The sequence below is a fragment of the Tachypleus tridentatus genome, chromosome 3, assembly GCF_004210375.1.
Source record: "Tachypleus tridentatus isolate NWPU-2018 chromosome 3, ASM421037v1, whole genome shotgun sequence".
Taxonomy (NCBI): domain Eukaryota; kingdom Metazoa; phylum Arthropoda; class Merostomata; order Xiphosura; family Limulidae; genus Tachypleus; species Tachypleus tridentatus.
In genome coordinates this window covers 48,946,967-48,955,293 of record NC_134827.1, presented here as the reverse complement: position 1 = coordinate 48,955,293, position 8,327 = coordinate 48,946,967, and positions in this window count along the sequence as shown.

Sequence of the window (8,327 nt, the reverse complement as noted above, 5' to 3'; positions counted from 1 at the left end):
AACTTAACTGGTGAGCACCATTGTGTTCCTGTATCTAACAAAACTGTATTGTAGTCTCGACACGTTAACTGGTGAGCACCATTGTGTTCCTGTATCTAACAAAACTGTATTGCAGTCTCGACACGTTAACTGGTAAGCTCCATTGTGTTCCTGTATCTAACAAAACTGTATTGTAGTCTTGACACGTTAACTGGTGAGCACCATTGAGTTCCTGTATCTAACAAAACTGTATTGTAGTCTTGACACGTTAATGGTTAGCACCATTGTGTTCCTATATCTAACAAAACTGTATTGCAGTCTGGACACATTAACTGGTGAGCACCATTGTGTTCCTGTATCTAACAAAACTGTATTGCAGTCTCGCCACATTAACTGGTGAGCACCATTGTGTTCCTGTATCTAACAAAACTGTATTGCAGTCTCGACACGTTAACTGGTGAGCACCATTGTGTTCCTGCATCTAACAAAACTGTATTGTAGTCTTGACATGTTAATGGTTAGTACCATTGTGTTCCTGTATCTAACAAAACTGCAGGAGTTTAATGTTTGAGAAACTTGATGAAAAGTTTGGTTTTCGTTTTGAACCTCTTTTATAAATTGGGATAAATAAAACCTACAGCTCTGTTTTACTGAACACCAGCAACAATATAATGTGATAATTTTAACCTCTCTTTCAGTGAACACCAGCAACAATCTAATGTGATAACTTTGATAACCTCTCTTTTAGTGAACACCAGCAACAATCTAATGTGATAACTTTAACCTCTCTTTTAGTGAACACCAGCAACAATCTAATGTAATAACTTTAACCTCTCTTTCAGTGAACACCAGCAACAATCTAATGTAATAACTTTAACCTCTCTTTCAGTGAACACCAGCAACAATCTAATGCAATAACTTTAACCTCTCTTTCAGTGAACACCAGCAACAATCTAATGTAATAACTTTAACCTCTCTTTTTAGTGAACACCAGCAACAATCTAATGTAATAACTTTAACCTCTCTTTCAGTGAACACCAGCAACAATCTAATGTAATAACTTTAACCTCTCTTTCAGTGAACACCAGCAACAATCTAATGTAATAACTTTAACCTCTCTTTCAGTGAACACCAGCAACAATCTAATGTAATAACTTTAACCTCTCTTTCAGTGAACACCAGCAACAATCTAATGCAATAACTTTAACCTCTCTTTCAGTGAACACCAGCAACAATCTAATGTAATAACTTTAACCTCTCTTTTAGTGAACACCAGCAACAATCTAATGTAATAACTTTAACCTCTCTTTCAGTGAACACCAGCAACAATCTAATGTAATAACTTTAACCTCTCTTTCAGTGAACACCAGCAACAATCTAATGCAATAACTTTAATAACCTCCCATTTAGTGAACACCAGCAACAACCTAATGTGGTAGCTTTAATAACCTCTCTTGAAAGGTACTGAACCCTTTCACATTGGAAGTCCTGTATGAAATATAACTGATATGAAGCAGAATATATATATTTTAATGATAAAAAATCTATCTTAGCAACTTGAACAGAAACACTGGACATTATATAGACCAGGAAACAACAAACGTTAAGAAATGCACTGAATCATCCATTGGACAGCAGTTTGTTAGATAAGTCAGCAGTACTAAATAATTACAGTTGAATATGTAAGTTTTCTTTAATAGAAGCTATAAAGAAGACATTACCTTGGACAGAGGAGAATGATATAATACAGATGACTTTGATTCATCTTTCACACTTCTGGGTTCTTCTTTTCTCGATGACTTTGTGTCCACTCTTTTAACAGTTACACCATGTTTCTCAGTTTTAACATCACCTTCTCTCTGTGGCACTTCAACACTATCTTTTTTAACAGTTTTAAACCATTCATCTTTCACACTTTTAACATCACACTTTTCTGTTTTAACGACCTTCACAGCTTTAACATCTTTTTTTCTCACAGTTTTACTATCTTCCTTCTTAATATCATCTTTCTTTGTAACTTTAACAGATTTCACGTCTTCCTTCTTCATATCACCTTTCTTCATATCTTTTTTAACAGCTTTAACATCCTCTTTCTTCACAGTTTTAACTTCTTCCTTCTTCGTATCTTTGTCATCATCTTTCTCGACAAACCTCACATTTGTTTCACTGTTACTTCCGACATCCTTTACTTCAGTTGTTTGTGTCCACTTCACTTCAGAGTCTTGTTCTAAATAATAAAAATGTAACAAAAAATAATTTTACTACATTCAAAGAGTACAGAATATATTTGAAGTTTTAAAAATTATCCAATGTTAAATTAATAACGTGACAACAAAGTGTCATACAAGTCATCTTAACGGAAAAATGTATGAGAATCACGTACATAAAAACAATCAAATTTTCCATTGATACAGATTCAGTTTTTGCATTTTCAAAACATTTATACAATATTTTACAGTTTATAAAAATACTGTATTGCAAGTATTGTACTACAAGTTTGCTAAAGAGTTTCAAGATGCAGATAAAACAATTATCAATCTGCGAAGCCTGTTGAGGCAGAAAACAAAAGCATCATATCACCTCCATTTGTGCTATAAACTATATGTTCTACAAAATTAAAATATTTAACTTGCTAATTTTCAGATAATAAATGTTTTACATAGCTACAAAACAATAACTTCAAATTTAATAAATGTTTTACAAAACAATAACTTCAAATTTACTCTTAAAGAAAAGCTTCTAAAGTTTACTTGAGTCCATTCAAATAATAACAGTAACTCAAAGTGGACTCTCGAATGAACACTTCATAATATCAATACTGATCTGATATGGTGTAACACTGACATTCTTCTGTCTTAAAAATCCAAGGTACTCAAAACAGAGTCTGACAATCACACACTGAAACACTATTCTGAATTATTACACAAGTTAATTAAACAACAGTGCTTTTGAGATATGATGTTATCAACTAATAACAAAATATATGAATATACTGACAAAAGTAATTTAAGAGTTGTCAACATCAACAGAATATTTCTACTTGTGATAATCCTGAACAAGTAAACGAATCAAAGTTCTCCAACAGCCGAGTCTGAAAGGTAATTTAACAATTGATCTCAGGTAAATTATACTTTTCAGTTTCCATTATACTAGCAGGTTGATTCTAAACACTGTAAAATATATATCTTCAAAAGATACATAGACAGTTGAAAACACAATAAACTATAAACCTGTCCCTTTATGATAAAACACAATAAACTATAAACCTGTCCCTTTATGATAAAACACAATAACCTGCAAACCTATTTCTTTATAATAAAATACAAATATTTAAAATAGGTTTTCTTATCTAATTCTTACCTTCTTTACATTTTGGACACAGCCATTCTATTTCTTCCTTTTCCATCAGCTGACCTTTCTGACGGGTAATTCCAACACATGATCCATGAAACCACTCCTCACAACCATCACAGCCAATCATAAACCTTACATAAAATATAGAAAAATGAAAACCCGTAAGACCAAATGTATCAATTAGTAATGTGATACAACTTAAACATTTTACTAATTTAAACATATTACAAAACATTACTTGTTAATACAACATTCAAACACATTTTTGTGTGAGATTGAGGATACTGTACAAGTTTTAAACACAACTTTAACATTTTACTAATTTAAACATATTACAAAACATTACTTGTTAATACAACATTCAAACACATTTTTGTGTGAGATTGAGGATACTGTACAAGTTTTAAACACAACTTTAACATTTTACTAATTTAAACATATTACAAAACATTACTTATTAATACAACATTCAAACACATTTTTGTGCGAGATTGAGGATACTGTACAAGTTTTAAACACAACTTTAACATTTTACTAATTTAAACATATTACAAAACATTACTTATTAATACAACATTCAAACACATTTTTGTGCGAGATTGAGGATACTGTACAAGTTTTAAACACAACTTAAACATTTTACTAATTTAAACATATTACAAAACATTACTTATTAATACAACATTCAAACACATTTTTGTGTGAGATTGAGGATACTGTACAAGTTTTAAACACAACTTAAACATTTTACTAATTTAAACATATTACAAAACATTACTTGTTAATACAACATTCAAACACATTTTTGTGCGAGATTGAGGATACTGTACAAGTTTTAAACACAACTTAAACATTTTACTAATTTAAACATATTACAAAACATTACTTGTTAATACAACATTCAAACACATTTTTGTGTGAGATTGAGGATACTGTACAAGTTTTAAACACCTTTTGTACCAGTCTTTAGTTCATAAACTTGCACAACTTTTCAAATGAAGATATGCGGTATGTGCAGTATTGTAGCTGACTGGTTAAATCTGAACTATTATATTGAAATGAATTACTGCCTTCACAATGGCTGTTTACTACAAGTATACATTGAACCATGAATTCACAAAACCAAACAGCACAGATAACATTATGTTAGATCTCCCATTTGATCCACTAGAAGTCACAACTTCCTTAAATATCTGACGTAAAATCAATTTCTGACTAGGCCATCTGGAAGTTTAAGTCTGATAGAATAATTCATGAGAATTTGACAAATGAAAGACAAAAATACAACCAAGACAGCTAAAGGAAAGAAGAACATTTGAAACAAACAAACCCAATTCAGTCGTTAGTTACTCAGGTTTGTAATCTTTGACAACACTGATGTCAATATACAGCATGAAAAGCCTCCTATGCTACAGAGCTACATTCAGTAACTGAGGAACATCCCTGACATGTGGCTGTAAAATCTAGATGCTCATCCTAGGTTTGTTACCACAGGTGGTGAACATACTGCATGGCCCAATATTATAATTTCTATTTCAATGAGTGTACATAAAAGACAGTGATAAAAATGTATATATATTCCACTGTATACAGATGTTGGCTTCTGAGATTTGTGAATTTTCTTCAGAAAAAGACATCTCTATAACCATACAATTTCTACAGTATCATTACACTGTTTTGTATCCTAGGTAAAATAAATATACAGGTTCTAAATCTCTTGCTTGTGGTGTAACACTCACCGAGAGTAACACTATTAGGTGTAACTGTTGAGATAAACGTAATCCCAAAGTGTGAGAATAAAAACAATAATCTATACAAATGAATGAGGAAATTATGGATAAAACATGAAAAGTTAAATCAGTAAAAAAGTAACATATTTGTCACACACAGTGACAGCATAAGTAAACACATACTGGTAAATCACAAGTAAACACATACTGGTAAATCACAAGTAAACACATACTGGTAAATCACAAGTAAACACATACTGGTAAATCCTAAGTAAACACATACTGGTAAATCACAAGTAAACACATACTGGTAAATCAGAAGTAAACACATACTGGTAAATCACAAGTAAACACATACTGGTAAATCACAAGTAAACACTGGTAAATCACAAGTAAACACATACTGGTAAATCATAAGTAAACACATACTGGTAAATCACAAGTAAACACATACTGGTAAATCACAAGTAAACACATACTGGTAAATCATAAGTAAACACATACTGGTAAATCACAAGTAAACACATACTGGTAAATCACAAGTAAACACATACTGGTAAATCACAAGTAAACACATACTGGTAAATCACAAGTAAACACATACTGGTAAATCACAAGTAAACACATACTGGTAAATCACAAGTAAACACTGGGTAAATCACAAGTAAACACATACTGGTAAATCAGAGTAAACACATACTGGTAAATCACAAGTAAACACTGGTAAATCACAAGTAAACACATACTGGTAAATCATAAGTAAACACATACTGGTAAATCACAAGTAAACACTGGTAAATCACAAGTAAACACATACTGGTAAATCAGAAGTAAACACATACTGGTAAATCACAAGTAAACACATACTGGTAAATCACAAGTAAACACATACTGGTAAATCACAAGTAAACACATACTGGTAAATCCTAAGTAAACACATACTGGTAAATCACAAGTAAACACATACTGGTAAATCACAAGTAAACACATACTGGTAAATCACAAGTAAACACATACTGGTAAATCACAAGTAAACACATACTGGTAAATCACAAGTAAACACATACTGGTAAATCACAAGTAAACACATACTGGTAAATCACAAGTAAACACTGGTAAATCACAAGTAAACACATACTGGTAAATCACAAGTAAACACATACTGGTAAATCAGAAGTAAACACATACTGGTAAATCACAAGTAAACACATACTGGTAAATCACAAGTAAACACATACTGGTAAATCACAAGTAAACACATACTGGTAAATCACAAGTAAACACATACTGGTAAATCACAAGTAAACACATACTGGTAAATCACAAGTAAACACATACTGGTAAATCCTAAGTAAACACATACTGGTAAATCATAAGTAAACACATACTGGTAAATCATAAGTAAACACATACTGGTAAATCATAAGTAAACACATACTGGTAAATCATAAGTAAACACATACTGGTAAATCATAAGTAAACACATACTGGTAAATCACAAGTAAACACATACTGGTAAATCACAAGTAAACACATACTGGTAAATCACAAGTAAACACATACTGGTAAATCACAAGTAAACACATACTGGTAAATCATAAGTAAACACATACTGGTAAATCATAAGTAAACACATACTGGTAAATCACAAGTAAACACATACTGGTAAATCACAAGTAAACACATACTGGTAAATCCTAAGTAAACACATACTGGTAAATCACAAGTAAACACATACTGGTAAATCACAAGTAAACACATACTGGTAAATCACAAGTAAACACATACTGGTAAATCACAAGTAAACACATACTGGTAAATCACAAGTAAACACATACTGGTAAATCACAAGTAAACACTGGTAAATCACAAGTAAACACATACTGGTAAATCACAAGTAAACACATACTGGTAAATCATAAGTAAACACATACTGGTAAATCATAAGTAAACACATACTGGTAAATCACAAGTAAACACATACTGGTAAATCATAAGTAAACACATACTGGTAAATCACAAGTAAACACATACTGGTAAATCACAAGTAAACACTGGTAAATCACAAGTAAACACATACTGGTAAATCACAAGTAAACACATACTGGTAAATCACAAGCAAACACATACTGGTAAATCACAAGTAAACACATACTGGTAAATCACAAGTAAACACATACTGGTAAATCCTAAGTAAACACATACTGGTAAATCACAAGTAAACACATACTGGTAAATCATAAGTAAACACATACTGGTAAATCATAAGTAAACACATACTGGTAAATCACAAGTAAACACATACTGGTAAATCATAAGTAAACACATACTGGTAAATCATAAGTAAACACATACTGGTAAATCATAAGTAAACACATACTGGTAAATCATAAGTAAACACATACTGGTAAATCACAAGTAAACACATACTGGTAAATCCTAAGTAAACACATACTGGTAAATCACAAGTAAACACATACTGGTAAATCATAAGTAAACACATACTGGTAAATCATAAGTAAACACATACTGGTAAATCACAAGTAAACACATACTGGTAAATCATAAGTAAACACATACTGGTAAATCATAAGTAAACACATACTGGTAAATCATAAGTAAACACATACTGGTAAATCATAAGTAAACACATACTGGTAAATCACAAGTAAACACATACTGGTAAATCATAAGTAAACACATACTGGTAAATCATAAGTAAACACATACTGGTAAATCATAAGTAAACACATACTGGTAAATCATAAGTAAACACATACTGGTAAATCACAAGTAAACACATACTGGTAAATCACAAGTAAACACATACTGGTAAATCATAAGTAAACACATACTGGTAAAATCACAAGTAAACACATACTGGTAAATCACAAGTAAACACATACTGGTAAATCCTAAGTAAACACATACTGGTAAATCACAAGTAAACACATACTGGTAAATCCTAAGTAAACACATACTGGTAAATCACAAGTAAACACATACTGGTAAATCACAAGTAAACACATACTGGTAAATCACAAGTAAACACATACTGGTAAATCCTAAGTAAACACATACTGGTAAATCACAAGTAAACACATACTGGTAAATCATAAGTAAACACATACTGGTAAATCCTAAGTAAACACATACTGGTAAATCATAAGTAAACACATACTGGTAAATCATAAGTAAACACATACTGGTAAATCATAAGTAAACACATACTGGTAAATATGGACAGTTAATGCAATAATCTTC